The sequence below is a fragment of the Bidens hawaiensis genome, unplaced genomic scaffold, assembly GCF_021521415.1.
Source record: "Bidens hawaiensis isolate Kalapana, Puna unplaced genomic scaffold, B.hawaiensis_p1.1 tig00000905_1, whole genome shotgun sequence".
NCBI lineage: Eukaryota > Viridiplantae > Streptophyta > Magnoliopsida > Asterales > Asteraceae > Bidens > Bidens hawaiensis.
Window position 1 is genome coordinate 2,380,947 of NW_027491053.1, and position 16,293 is coordinate 2,397,239.

Genomic DNA, 16,293 nt, shown 5'->3' on the forward strand with positions numbered 1-16,293 from the left:
TCTCCAAATCTTGAGAGCATGCACCACAGCTGCTAATTCTAAGTCGTGCATCGGGTACGTACATTCGTGAACCTTCAACTGTCTAGAAACATAGGCTATGACCTTCTCTCGTTGCATCAACACGCAACCTAACCTCTGGTATCAAGCATTAGTGCAAACTACTAAGTCTTCTTCACCATCAGGCAGAACAAGGATTGGAGCCTGAGTGAGTCTCTTCTTTAGCTCTTCAAACGCCTCTTCCTGAAACCTACCCCAACTGAACACCACAGTCTTTCGGGTCATACCGGTCAGCGGGGAGGCTATCTTGGAGAAACCCGGAATGAATCTCCTATAATAGCCAGCTAACCCTAGGAAACTGCGTATCTCGGTCAGGTTTCGCGGCGTCCTCCAATTCGTTATCGCTTCAATCTTTTCTAGGTCTACTGTAATCCCCTCAGGATTAATTATGTGACCTAGAAACTGCATTTCCCACAACCAGAACGCACACTTTGAGAATTTAGCGTATAATTTCTCGACTTTCAATACTTCCAACACTTCTTTCAGATGCTTGGCGTGGTCAGACTCGCCCTTTGAATAGATCAATATATCGTCAATGAAAATGATAACCGACTTGTCTAACATTGGCCAACATACCCTATTCATCATATCCATAAATGCTGCGGGAGCATTTGTTAAGCCAAATGACATCACGAGGAACTCGTAGTGTCTGTACCGCGTCCGAAACGCTGTCTTCGGGTTGTCTGCCTCTTTCACCCTCAACTGATGATAACCTGATCTGAGATCAATACGCGAGAACCAGCTTGCACCTTGTAACTGATCAAACAAATCATCAATCCGCGGCAACGGGTATCTATTCTTTACCGTAAGCTTATTCAACTCTCTGTAATCGATACACATTCTCGTACTCCCATCCTTCTTCTTAACAAACAACACTGGCGCGCCCCACGGGGAAACACTCGGCCTTATGAAACCCTTTTCGAGAAGTTCTTGTAGTTGGGACATTAATTCTTTCATCTCGGATGGCGCCAGACGATAAGGTGCTTTTGCGACGGGCTGTTCTCCTGGTACTAACTCTATCTGGAATTCTACCTCTCGTTCCGGTGGTAACCCCGGAAGGTCCTCAAGGAATACTTCTGGGTAGTCACACACTACAAGAACGTCTTTCACTTCCTTCGTCTCGGTCGTAGCTTTGACAACATACTCCAGGTAGGCACTTCACCCTCACCTTAACAAACCCTCAGGTTTTATCATCGAGATGACGTTAAGCCCTGAACTCTCTCTATCCCCGTAAACCGTTACTGTACCACCATCCGAAGTCTTCAGTCTTATCAATCTACTCTTGCACACTATCTGAGCTTCGAATTCAGACAGCCAATCCATCCCCAGTACCACATCGAATCCTTCTAAGGTCATCACATACAGGGTAGCAGGGAATCCGTGTCCCTTGAACTCTATCTTGCAATTCTTAACCATCCTTATAATTCTAATCGAGGTCTCACTAGCGGTTTCTACCATAAAAGTTTCAGGTACACGACAACAAATCATCTTAGCTGCCTTACAAAATGAGGTAGCTACGAACTCCTAGTCGCACCTGAGTCAAACAATACTGAAGCAGAAATACCATTTACTAAGAAAGTACCTGTCACAACATTGAGGATCTTCTTGGCCTGTTCTTGGGTGAGCATGTAGGCTCTCGTCTTTGGCATGTTCTGGTCAGCCACTTTCTTACCACTTCCCCAGCTTCATTTACCGAGCACTCTCTTGCCATATGGCCAGTCATTCCACATTTGTAATAGACAGGCTCACTGTTACAATCACGAGAGTAGTGCCCTGTCTTTCCACACTTGTAGCAAGCGTTCACCCCTGCACCCCACTTACATTCTCCACCGTGCATCTTCCTACAAGTCTTGCATGGTTCTTTTCCCTAGAATTCCACAACTGAGTACCCGGTTGCTTAGCAGGAGCAACCCCCTTCTTCTCCTTCTTCTTTTCCATTACCGCATCATCCACGGCCAGGTCATCGTAAACCATTTCTGCGAGTTCGACAACAGAATCAAAAGTAGCGGGTTTACTAGCCCGAACAAAGGTGCGAACATTTGGTGGTAGTCCCCTCAAATAGCACTTGACCCTCTTGGCCTCGGTGTTCACCATGTCAGGCACGAGTCTTGACATACAGTTAAACTCAGTAGTGTACTCTCGGAGGGTTATCTTTCCTGCCTTCAAATTCAGGAACTTCATCTCTGCCCTCTCCACTTCAGCGTCTGCACAGAACTTCTTCATGACCATTTCCTTCAGATCTTCCCACTTCATAGCCTCGATATCCGCAACAGTCTTTTTTTGCTCTACCGTTTCCCACCAAAACATAGCTTCTTCCTTGAGTGACTGGGTAGCAAAACCCACTGCTTGGTTGGGGAGACACTCGCTAATTCGGATAACCTTGTCCATTGCGGTTATCCATTGGAGAGTAGTGATTGCATCCCATGTACAAGAAAACTTTGGTGGGTCGCAACCTTTTAACAACCTGTAGATGCACCCACCTCGGCCCCTCTTACCAGCATTGACCTTCGCAGACCGATCTTCACTTGATTCCTCCCTCACAGTCTCTTCATCTTTATTACTACTTCCCCTTGTCCTCTCAGCGGTTCCTGCACGGCTCTCGGTTGACTTTTCCTGTTGCTGATTCTGTACTGCAGCAGCCACTGCCTGAGTAATGGCAGCTTAGATAGCAGGGTCGAGCTGATGCCCTTCATTTTTCATAGTTAGGCTTCTCCCCTCCTCAGACTCGGTAATCGGTCCCTCGGGGGGTACTTGGGTAGCACGTGTCTACCACGGCGTCTCAAACTTTCTCCTTGCCCAACAGTCTTCTTAGTACCAGCCATTCGTATTCTATAAGAAAACACAAACGTCGTCACTTCAGGAATTGTTTAGTACAGGGATAGTAAGGCTAACAGGTAATCAAAGTGGCCAGTTGTGATTAGCTGATCACAGTACTCTCCGTGTCATACACCCTTCCCTTTGTGAGTCCACTTGTGCTAGTTTCTACATATAATAGTTGGTCGATCACACGTTTCACATCTTCACACATAAACAAGCAATTCTATATCTAGCTATTAAGTTAGCTTTCTAACTCATTCCTTACTATACACAAGATCATGATCAACTTACACAAGATGATAACTTTCTAAGCTTGCTTGGAGGACACATGACATTCTCTGACTGGCATCTTCTTTCTTTTCTTTCTTAAGTCCCATTCTCTGTTCGAGTATAGGCATGTAGGATGCTTATTTCTCTCGAACTTATGCTCTGATACCAACTTGTAAGGCCCCGTTCCCGGTAACCCTACTTTGGCGTTGGATTTACTCATAAACACAGTTCTAAAATCAGAGTTAATTAAAACTTTCGCGGAATAATTAAACATACACCGTCATATTACAAAAACAGCAATTCTTGTCTCAGAAAGTTGAATTGTCTTAACATAACATCACAATTCATAACACTTCTATTCCAAGATGCCAGTCTCTCCAGTCCCTGCCATGTGTCCCTCCTCACACCAGCTGCCTCAGCCTATTTGCCTGCATGCATACAAAAGTTCAGCTACGCTGAGTGAGTTCTAGTTTAACAGTTTACAGGATTATTCTTACACATTCTTTCATTTACATACAAATATTATTTGTACTACTCTTACATTATTCTTACACATTCTTACAAACATATAATTATACATACATTCTTGCACAGATATTATAAGGGTCTGCCACCTGACTTCTTGCACTGATATCGTAGAGTCGGCCACTCTATTCTTGCCCAGGTATTAGAAAGGCTTGCCACCCTGACTCTTACTATTCTTACCCAGGTATTAGAAGGGCCTGCCACCCTGACTCTTACTATTCTTTCCTAGGTATTAGAAGGGCCTGCCACCCTGACTCTTACTTCACATTCCTTCTGGATTCTTACAAACATGTTAAGTTAAACAACTAACATATACAAGTTCTAACCTCTTTCTTTCATTCTTACGTTAATCATTTGCATTAATCACATAGATATGTATCTTTCTTTCATTCTTGCATTTATTAATCACGTTATGCACTTAAGTATATATGTTACTATTCTTACAAGTATGCACACAGCCCCGAAACCATCTCAAAGAGAAATGGGGCTAGAACTCACCTGGAGATGATTCCTCTCACCGTCAATGGTAATGCCCTTCCTTAGCTGTGCACGGCTAACTATACAATACATTACGCGGGTCAATTATCCATTACTAATACTTCTTACATCTAAGTTAATTAAACCCGCAACTAACAGGGGTTCGGGGCAGCGCCCCTGGTAGCGGGGTCTAGTGGCGGCAGCCCTAGTAGGGTCCAAGGGGCAGAGCCCCTGGCTGGGGTTGAGCTGCTAGGTCAGCTCGGAAAAATTTTATTTTAGTTAATAGGTCCTTTAACAAAATGTATCAGAAATTAATTTCATGGAATTTCGCTTCGCATGACTTTTTCGCTTCGCATGAAGCCTTTTTCGCTTCGCATGACTTTTTCGCTTCGCATGGTCATGGGATGCGAAATCCTTATTTCGCTTCGCATGGTCATGCGATGCGAAATATTTATTTCGCTTCTCATGGCTGTGCGATGCGAAGTCGACTTATGTGAAAATAACCTTCTTTTCATTACTTTTGACATTTTAAGCAAATTGCTCCGTGACTCGTCCTTCGGACTCGATTTTTACCATTTTTATGGGTTTTGGGTCTTACCAACTCTGTATACCAGTGTTTTATGAGGTCCGAACATCACCTTTTTGTCCTATATCATACCCGTGAGGTTATAACTCACCAAGTTTATGTTTTTCTTACATCTTACAACCCGATCTACTAATATATCGATTTGCATGTCGAAATCACCCACAAAACTTAACCTTGTTGGCCAAAACTCACCTTTGGCTTCGGGTTCAGTTCGGATCTGGATAACTCGAGGATCTGGACGTGTTCTTGTTGTTTGAAGACGCTTGAACGCCAAGATCTTCCTTACTTTAGCCCGGATTCGGATTCGGGTTTTGAGAGAGAGTATGTGTCTGTTCTAGGGAGTGTGTGTGTGTGTGTTGTGGGAAGAAAATGGTGAAAGGATGGGGGAGGATGGCCTTATATATAGGGCTATGGACCCCACCACCCACATCCTTTAACAAACCCAATCCTTATCCAAACACTTAACACACGACTAATTTAACGACACACAGTTAACAACAAAACTTTCCGTTATTTATTATTTAACAAAAGTTGGATGTTACAGTAACTTACGTCCACGGGGGCAACTAGGTTTTATATTTTATTGAGTGATCATCTATTACAAGTACAAGAGATTATAATTTAGGCTAGCTAATTAGGGTTTTAACCCTTTGCTAATCTTGCTAAACAAGAAAATTAACAAACTGGGCTTGGGCTATTAGGGTTGGCCAGTCTCGTTTCTGCCTTTTCTCTTATTCTGGCTATCCCATTAATGGGCTGGGCTAAAGACAACATATATTCAACAATCATCGTTTGACTGAAACCAATAGATTCAAATCCACCACCGACATAGACGAAACCAATAGGCTAAAAGGGATAAAAAGGCACCACCGCCAAGTACGGCTGGAGCCGCCGGCAACGGCAGGCCAAGAGCCACCACTTGTTTGTTTCATCTCTCTTCTCTCTAGATAGAGAGTTGTAGACCCGCCGACGCATGGCAAGTGGTCGACAGTTGCCGGAGATGGAGTGGAGAGAAGACAGAGCTATGGTGTTTAGAGAGAGAAGTGTTGAAGTTAAATATGAGAAAAATATGGGTGAAGAAGGTAGCATTTGCAATAAGCCAGGTGTCAGAAATAGCATGAGAGCAAGACACGTAAAGAATGAGCTGGTAAAATAAAAAAGCTGCTAGGACTTGTACTATATGCATCAAAATGGCTATGGGTAGAACAGTAGAATCTGTGAGAGACCCTCTACTTTCAAATTAATATATATATATATATATATATATATATATATATATATATATATATATATATAATTTACATATCTTAAATATAATTTACATATTTTAAAGTTTAAAAAAATTTGTTAATTGGTTACCATCTAAATTCAAATATATAAGGATAGCATATTGACTTAAAATAAACAAATAATGATTGTTATATATTTATGCATAATATACGTATGTTAAATATATAAATGAGAACATACATAAGTTAAATTACAAAAGTTTTAAAATTCTACATTTTTAGGTTTTACATATTTGATGCGCCCATAGAAAGTAAATAATTCTTACAAGTAGGGATGAGTGTTTTTGGTACTGAACCTCCGGTACCGAATTCGATAACGATTTGGTATCATTGGTACCAAGTTTTGAGTTTTAGGTACCTGCACGGTACCGGTATTTTCTAAATTTTGCATGCAATACTGGTACCGTACTGGTGGTACAGTGTCGATACTGTATCAAATAGATGTATTATAATATATAAATAGTTATTTTTAAAAATATTTGTTTAAAAGTACATAAACACGAATATTCGTGAACCCATACCATTTTCTTTTATTAAATACCATATTACGAATATTTATTAAATACTGAATGTTACTTAAAATAAAACATCTACAAAGGTGAGTTTATAAAATAAATGTGACTACCAGTTGAACTAAAATGTGGATGGCCTAAAGTGTAAGAAGTATCATGGAACCTTAATCTGCTTGGTCTTTTAAAGAGAGAGTCTTTGAGATGTTTGTGAAATGATATATTATTTAGAGAGAGGACGATTATGATGAAGGTCAATTGTTAAAAATGTGAAGAGAGAGAAGCACACAGGAAAAGAAATGTGTCGGAATAAAGGTGAGCAGAGAGTGAATGGAATATCTAAAAGACCAAACTACCCTCAACACAATACATTTCAAAACCAAAATGGTATATGTGGAAGTCCATGAGCCAAGTATTGGGTTTCCGAAGTTTCTACAAGTGACATGGGTTTTCACTTTATCTATCTCCTATATACATATATATACACACACTAGGTTTTATCCCTCGTATTACGGGGTTTGTTTTCATTTTTCGTTTATAATATTTAGATTTTTTAGATTTTAATTTTATTTATTGTTAGAAAGTTAATAATATACTTAGGTTTGATGATTAAAGAGTTTCATAAACAAATGAGATGTTATAACTCTTTTAAAAACTATCTGGGTTTGGTGAGACCCATGACCCGCTTATTTTTTACTATCAAATTGTTTCTTTATTATAAATAATATATTTTTTAATTAAAATTAGACATTAATTTTAATATATCCCTATTTTGTAGGATTTTAGTATCAAATATTTGATAAGATTAATTTTAATATAATGAGATGTTATAACTCGTTTAAAGGTTATCTGGGTTTGGTGAGACCCATACCCATAAATTCGGGTCAAATGCATGAGAAACCTCAATTTACAAGTAAAACAATATGGTGTCTTGAGAGAATATAGGAAGCGTTTTTAAGTAGTAACAAACTCAAGATGTTAACTTTGTAACAGCTGAAAACAAATACGAGAACTTTTATACTAAGTTGACAATGTTCATTGACATAAAATGTCAAAATTACTAATGTTACAATAGCTTTTTATATGAAATTGATGAATTGACGAATTGCCACCACTCATTATAAATTGAATACAAAAAGGAGAACTAAAAATTGATTTCGATAGTATGAAAATAATAAAAGGATGTTGTACTTAGACGTGCCATACAAATATTTGTTTATTTTATAAACATAATATTTTTTACTATTAAATTGTTTTTTAATTATAAATAATATCTTTTTCTTTTTAAATTGAATATTAAATTTTAGTATATCTCTATTTTATAGGATTTTCATATCAAATAATTGGTAAGATTAATTTTTAATTTAATGAGATGTTATAACCCGTTTAAGAGTTATCTAGTTTTGGTAAGACCCATACCTATGAATTTGGGTTAGATCAATGAGAGGCCTCCATTTAAAAATCAAGCAATCTGGTGGCATCAATAAAAGGTGGGAGCGACTGCATCGTGACACATAGGATTTTAGAGGTTTCGTTTATATATATATATTATAGATATATGGTAGAGATATTTTGAGAACCTTGTTGAGTTTTAAGAACATAAGAACTTCATTCTTGACCACACATTTAATTAACTAGATTAGATTATGTGATTGAGATTAAATGTAATTAAAAAATTAAAGTAGGAGAGAGAATAAGGATGCATAGTGATTACACAAATTTAAACGTACGTTACACATATGCAATAAGTTGAATTGGTGCGTAAAAAATTCTGTAATTTTTTTACATATATGTATCCTACATATATTACGTATGTGTAAAAAAGTTCAAAAAAAAATATATTATTGCGTTGAGTTCTTTTGAGTTCTTAAAACTCAAAGTGGTTCTCATTTGAAATCTCTCATATATATATATATATATATATATATATATATATATATATATATATTCAAAGTATATAATGAAAACCCATTTAAGTTATGAAAACCCTAGGTACATGGTTTTTTTTCCACACGTAATATATGTTGTAACATTTAATACAAAACATTAAAAAATAAAATAAAAAATTGTTTTGCTATTTTTTAATATTTTTTACTAATTTTTATATATGTTTTCAGGGGAGAAAAAAATTTATATTTATATTTACATTTTTTATTCACTTTAATTGTGTACCACTAGATTCAAACTTTAATTAAAAACGTGTGGTTGAGAATGAGTTTTTAGAGTTTTCACAACTTAAGTAGGTTATCATTCTAACCATTCCCTATATATATATATATATATATATATATATAATCTATGTATATTATAGACCGCATCACAGCACCACAAGTAATCTAAGAAACATGATGTTAATGTTAATGTTAATGCTAATGTGCTAATGTGAGCGGCGTCTTGTCGAGCGTAATTCCACCTAATCTAGAAGTCTAGAAGATCCGAGAGCACCTTTAATATCAAATTCAAGTAGAAGAATTCAAAATCGAAAGAGCTATTCAATCTCGGGGTAAGTATTAGGATTCTCTCAGGAAGTTTATATGATCAATATGATTCAGGCCACTACCAAAGGTGGACAACACGGTAGTAATGGTCGATTTGACATTAAAACTTTATAGGAAAATACTAACCGATGTCGTAGTTTTTATTAACGAGTTGATTTTTGACACTTGATTATGTTTTGTAGTATCCAGGCAAGCAACGAAATGCTATCTTGGGTAGGTCGTTCTTGGCAACAATACATGATCAAATCAATTGTACCAATGGAATGGTAGACATGACCTTTTGGTAATCGTAAGCTTCGTTTAAATATGTTTGGTAACACCAGTAACTCTATATAATGATGAATGTTTCATGGTTGACATCATTGGCTGTTACACCTTAGAGAATAGTGTCATTTTTACATGTTTGAAGAGGAACTACATGAGAGTTTGGATGAGGATGAGAAGCTTGTTGAGGTGATGGCGGTGATAGAAGAGTTGGGAATCGTATGCTAGTTTTAACTAAACAATCAATGGAAAACAATGTTCGTTAAACGTGCCGAAATAAATAAAACGCATGAACCGATCCAACTCGAACTTTTGATCGCCCACTAGGAGTCCATATGTAAACTGAATAGAAACACATGACCATATTGTGTTTAGTTGACAATACCTCAACTGACTGGTTGGTGTAGCCCTATAGAGCTTGAACACTGAAAATCAACAACACGGGCACTAGATCTGAAACACGAAACCTGAAGAGGTAGGTCCCAGCAGAGCCCAGTTGGACCCGCAAGACTCACCTTGAAGAGGGACGTCTGCGCAGAAACCAACTGGATCCGCAGGACCAACCATGCTCAGAGACGTGACGTCCTTACGCGCAGTACGCAAGCTGTTCCCGCAGGAAATGCCTCCCAATGGTGAAGGACTCCGCCTGTTCCCGCAGCTTCGGATACAAGCCATCAGGGAAGGCCACCAACGCAGCAAGGCTACACGCACAAGGCACTTAGCTCTCAATCACTCAGTGTCACCTGAAGGAATGAGCAAAGCCGGGGACAATCCCGCACAAAGGCGGGAGGGGGAATACTCCCGCCCATAAGCCAGTCCGTACGATACGGGAAGATCTTCTGTACTGTACCTGACGAGGTATGGGCAAAAGATCTGACTAAAGATACGACAGCTTATTGACAACAGTATGGCGAGCAGCATGCTCCTGTACTGTATGTCACTATTAGCCGCTGCCTACTCACCAACTCCTGTCATACCACGTGCATAGCCGGCAGTTGGTGGAAAAGGAATAGTACACAGCAGGCCTGGTCACTATCAGCCGCTGCCTACCCACCAACTACCAGTAGGGCACGTGCGTAGGCCACAGTTGGTAGAACAGGAATACTATTCAGCAGGCCACACCTCCTTGGAAACCTACATTCGGCTATAAATACCACAAATGGTATGACCATCTCATCTTATCATATCTTACCATATTATCATCATATTATACCTGATATCTGCTCTAGCAATCTCTTAATATACATTTATATTTAAAGAGCAATCTAGTCTGATTCTCACGCCGGAGGGTGGTCACAAGGAGGAACCCCCCCCCCTTCTCAGTGACAAGCTCACGGTGTCTGTTTTGCAGGTTATCAGAAGAACCATCTTCTCTGGGTCTAACCCCTCGTGGGAAACATCTATCTAACCCCCAGGTTATCCGTAATCTGCCCGGGGTCCGGTTAGTGTTTCTTCATTGGCGCCATCCGTGCATAAAGCTAGGACTTCATTTTTCTCCAGTTTTTTTCAAACTTCTGGAAAGATGGTTAAAGAAACTCCGGTAACCACAACCCCAGCTACTGGGGGGAATACCGGCTACACAGTCTTTACAAACACTACCCCGGTTACCCAAGCCGGGGCAAGTGAAGTAAATCTTACGAACACTACCCCAGTTACCCAAGCTGGGGCAAGTGCAGTAAATAATCGCTCACTGGGATTCACCGATACCCAGTTAGAGAAACGAAGGCTCCCCCGCCAAACACTCGATGAAGTTAAGGCATGGGCGGAGGCACGTCAGAAGGAATTCCAAGCTGAGTTGGATGAACGCTTGCGTTCCGTCCAACAGGCTGACGAATTCGAAGAATACTTGGACGATGACTCGGAGGAATCCGACTCCGACGCGAACCCTCGCCATAGGGCAAAAGGGAAGCGTAAGGAAACGGACTCCCAACCAAGAAGGCATTTTGGAGAAGCCTTCAAACCAAAAAACACAGGTGGAAGTCCACGTGACTTCTCCAAAACATTCAGACCAAACGTTGCAAATGCGGGAACGTCCAAATTTGCAAGGGACATTGCGGAAGCAATCGCCCCAAAAAGTGCCAAACAAATGTCCAGCATAGGCACATATGATGGTATATCTGACCCAGATGATCATTTGAACAGATTCATAGCGGGGGCAACCGTCAGTAGTTGGACGGAACCTACGTGGTGTTACATGTTCCAAATGACGCTTGTTGGGGCTGCTAGAGCGTGGTTCGATCGTCTACCGGTCAACCACATCTACGACTGGGCAGACTTCCAGCAGAAGTTGAGCCAACACTTCAGCCAGCAAAGAAAGTATACCGAGGAGCAATGGACAATCCTCAAATGCATTCGAGAGGAGGATGAATCTTTGCTAGACTTCATCACTCGCTTCAACTCGAAGAAGCTAAGTCTGGGTAACATTAGCGAAGATCTTGTTCGCGCTGCTTTTATCCAGGGCGCGAACGACCCAGAGCTCATCCGCACCTTAACGGGTAAAGATGGCATGCCATCCACATGGGATGCCATCATGACAGCAGCAAAACGCTTTGCGGAAACGGAGAAGCAACTGGGTAGAGATCTCCCTCAGAGCACAAACCTCTACACCCAGAAAACAAGGGAAGACGACGTCCTTACCGCCCTATTAAACAAAAAGCGAAAGCTAGGCATTTGGCAGTCAAGGGTAAACTTTGACACCTCATCCGGCTTGCAACATCGATTAGGCGGAAGGGATAACGTACGGTCGAACCAGAACTCCAGATGGACGCCACTTACCAAAAGCGTCACCGAGATATTCGCCACTGAGGAGCTCCCATGGCCAAAGCCTCCAATAATCCGACATCGTCACAATGCTGATCGGAGCAAATACTGTGACTTTCACAGGACAAAAGGCCACAACACTGAAGAATGCATAGACGTAAAGGACATGGTCGAAGCATTTGTCAGAGATGGGACGCTCGCGCACCTCGTGGCGCAATGAACGCTGAGCAGGCTGATGCGTGTAGAACCCCAGCTGGGGAAAACACGAACAAAAATTCCAGCTTCAATGAGGAGACTACATGCTGCGTAAAGAACGAAATCCCGAACCAGGTACGTATCGGCTCGATGGCACTCCCATCCCAACAACATGAAAGGGAGCTCAATTACACAGTTTGCATGTAAATCAATTCCAAATTTGTAAAGAAAAGGCCAAGAGCCACTTCTAATGGAAATGATTCTCCTTAGAACATCGACGCTGATGATTTTACATTTATACCTTTATGAACTATCAACACGGATATGCCGGTTTTCACCGCATAATTACGTGAAAAGTCGTTGCATGGGGAAGGCGGCAAAACCCGCATAAACCCAAAAAACGGCAAACCTTCACGCAGGTCAGTTGACGGGGAAAAGTTCAGTCATCCCACTAAATGAAAGTGCCGGTCTATCCGCATGAATCATGATAGAGGAAACTGAACACTAACCTATTAACAACCGCGCGTCGAACGGTTAATTTATTCAACACGGATATGCAGGTTTTCACCGCATAATTCCGTGAACAGTCGTTGCATGGGGAAGGCGGCAAAACCCGCATAAACCCAAAAGAACGACAAACCTTCACGCAGGTCAGTTGAAGGGGAAAAGTTCAGTCATCCCACTAAATGAAAGTGCCGGTCTATCCGCATGAATCATGATAGAGGAAACTGAACACTAACCTATTAACAGCCGCGCGTCGAACGGTTAACTTATTCAAGAAAATTTCTAGCAAAAGGATGAGGAAAACCTACACGCAGGTCAGATATAGGTAAAGTTTAGCCATCCTACTAAGTGCAAGTGACGGTCCTACCCGCACAATCACGAAAGAGGAAGCAAAACTTCACACCTATTATTTACCACGTTCAAAGGTTAACTTATCCTAAACACTTAGAAATTTCAAAAAAAAAAAAAAAAAAGATGAGGAAAACCTACACGCAGGTCAGATATAGGTAAAGTTTAGCCATCCTACTAAGTGCAAGTGACGGTCCTACCCGCACAATCACGAAAGAGGAAGCAAAACTTCACACCTATTATTTACCACGTTCAAAGGTTAACTTATCATAAAGACTTAGAAATTTCAAGAAAGATGAGGAAAACCTCCACGCAGGTCAGATGGTAAAGTTTAGCCATCCTACTAAGTGCAAGTGACGGTCCTACCCGCACAATCACGAAAGAGGAAGCAAAACTTCAACCTATTATCTACCACGTTCAAAGGTTAACTTATTCTAAAACACTTGGAAAATTGCTAATTTAAACTAAAGTATGCAAGTCATATAACGTTTATAAAGCAAGGAATCCAGAGGAAATAGTGGTCTAACCCGCACAAAGATTTATATTTCACAATGATTCATTACAAGAATGGCCGGGTAACTACCCGCCTACAAGAAAATAAATCTGTACAAGCTAAATCTATCCTAGCAGTGGGGAGGGATCTTCAGGATCAGGCTTCAGGGACACTTCCACTTGGACCAGCACCATCAGTAGAGCGTGGCAGTTCAAGGAAAGCTTTAAGGATAGCTAGCCCATCATCAGCAGCAGCAACTTCGTTTACCTTCTCCACCACCGGATGCGGAAAGGTGGCATATTGATTCACTGCTTGGTCGTATACAGCTTCAGTATCTACATCGAATAAAGGGAAGTTGGAAGGCGGGATGCCTTTCTCAACGAACCCTAGACCAAGCAGGAAGCCGGCCTTTTCCCCATCCTCGTGAGAAGCGTTGAGGGCTGCGCTCATAGCATCGTCATAAGACGTCTCTGAAAAGACCCGATGCACAACCTACAAAGAAAAAAATATACAAGTGACAAAACCTTTTCTATTTACAAAGAAAAGCGTCAAGACATGAAGCTAAACATACCTGAGACAACGCTTCTCGAAGAAGCCATTCCTTGGCAACCAGAGCTTCTTGGAGGGCAGCTTGAGCTTCGTTACGGGCGCGTTCGGCTTCACTCTTGTTGAGGTTGGCAAGCAACACTTCTTTAGCCGCAGCCTCTTCGACGCCCTTTAGCTTCCGCTCAGTATGGTCAAGCACCCCCCTCTGGTCCAAGATCTCCTGGAGCTTTTTGGCGTCTTCCATCGCCAAGGCATCATGAGCCTGCTGGAGAGCCTCTAATTTGGCTTTAAGCTCTTCATTCTCCACGCGTAGAGGCTCAGCAACAGCTTCAGCCTTGGTGGCCCTCTCGGTTGCGTTCCTTGCAGTTTCCTTAGCCAGCCGAAGCTGTTCATTAACAGCTTGGGCAGCCTTGGAACGGGCCTCGAGCTGGGCCTGAACTTCAACCTCGAGGGCCTTGAAAGCCTTCTCCTTCTCCGCAGCTACTGCGGTAAGTCTTTGGTTCTCCTCCCGGACAGCCCGCGCCTGAGCTACTTCTTTAACGCGAGCTGCTTTTAACTTGTCGTTTTCACGACAAAGCAGCTCGACGCGCGGCTGCATCCTGGGCCAGGAGAACCCAAAGCTCATTGCTTAGCCTACCCTCCTGGTAGCTAGCCATGGCTTCCCCCAACGCACCACTGGGAGCAGCGTGACGAGCCCACTCCACGCACTCCACAGGGGTGCGAAGGGTTGTTCCTCGGCGAATGTTCCATCGTGGAACATACACTTCATTGGAATCCGACACTGCAAAAAACATAAAGCAGTTAGGAAAAGATGATAAAAAAAATATATATATATATGAAAAGGGCCAAAAGAACCCTACGCACCTGTAGGGTCAATAACAGGCCGATAGCCGCCGAACCCATCACCTGAACCCAAGGGAAATCCATCCAAGAGGTCAGGCAGATGGGAAGGTGGCAGAGATTGGCGAGAAGCCCCATGCGTACCTGATGGATCGGCCGTCGTTGCCGATGACGGGGGCATGGTAGCAGCCGCCGCGGTCGCCGCCGCGGAATCCGCAGCAAAAGTAACCGCCGGCTCGGTGAAAGATGCAGTAAAAATCGCACTCACAGCCGGCGGTGACGTCATCTCAGCTGGAACAGTCGGCTCAAAGGAGTGAGCAACTGAACCAGCGGAAGCAGGCGCAGGCGCCTAGGTCGTCGCCTCAGGTAGGCTGACCAAGCCTACCGTCATTGGCGGAGAGGTACTCCTCTGCGCTCCACCCTGGAATGCGTCAACATCCACGCCTGCGTAAAGAAGATAAGTGTTAAAACGATATTAAACTATAAAGTTAAAAGATCAAGGAAGTTTGTACTTACGGGTTTTCTTGAGCCTAAAGGTACGGAGAGGCAGGGACGAACCCGATGGAGCCGGCCTCTTTGCGCCGGTTACCGTCGTCTTCTTGGGCTCTCCGGAGGTGACAGTCGCAGCCTCCGGAGCGGTGGTCTTATCACCACCGGGATTCCCCGCCACCTCTTCGCTCTCGGTCTCCGAATCAGACCGAGGCGCCGGATCGGCAGTGGAGGCCACCTTCTCCTTCCCCTTCCCGCCGGCAGCCTTCTTCTTCCGCACCAACGGAGGACCATCTGCGGATTCCTCATCAGAACATACGATTAGAGGAATTCCAGCAGAGGTTTCAACATTGAGGGGTCGAGGGTTGAATAGCGCCTTACCTGGCCGCCTGGCGCTCAGGATCTCGTGGCCTAGCGGGTAGACCTCCACGAACCGATCCGCCGTTTGTTCTAGGATGGGCAACTCGTTCTCGTCTAGAGCGCGAGTACCCATCCGAGCGGGACCGTCAGCCTCCCGCGGGTTCAGGAGCGACTGCAAGTCGTTCCCCTCTGAAATAAACAGGAAAGAAGTTAGAAGAAATTCAGAATCAACAAAAAGAAACAAAGCATACCGTAAGGAACAGAGTTCGAACCGTATTCGAGGACGATCGGAATCTTTCGCGCATCCGCCTCCTTCCACACCCGGCTCATCCCCAGCATCACCATCCCGGACTCCGCAAACCGGTAAACCGGAGATTAGACCCGGGATATCTTCGAAAACCATTCCGCCTCCTGGTAGTTGGAGGCGTGAAGGCTGGGAAATGCTTGCCCATTCTTGAATTTCATG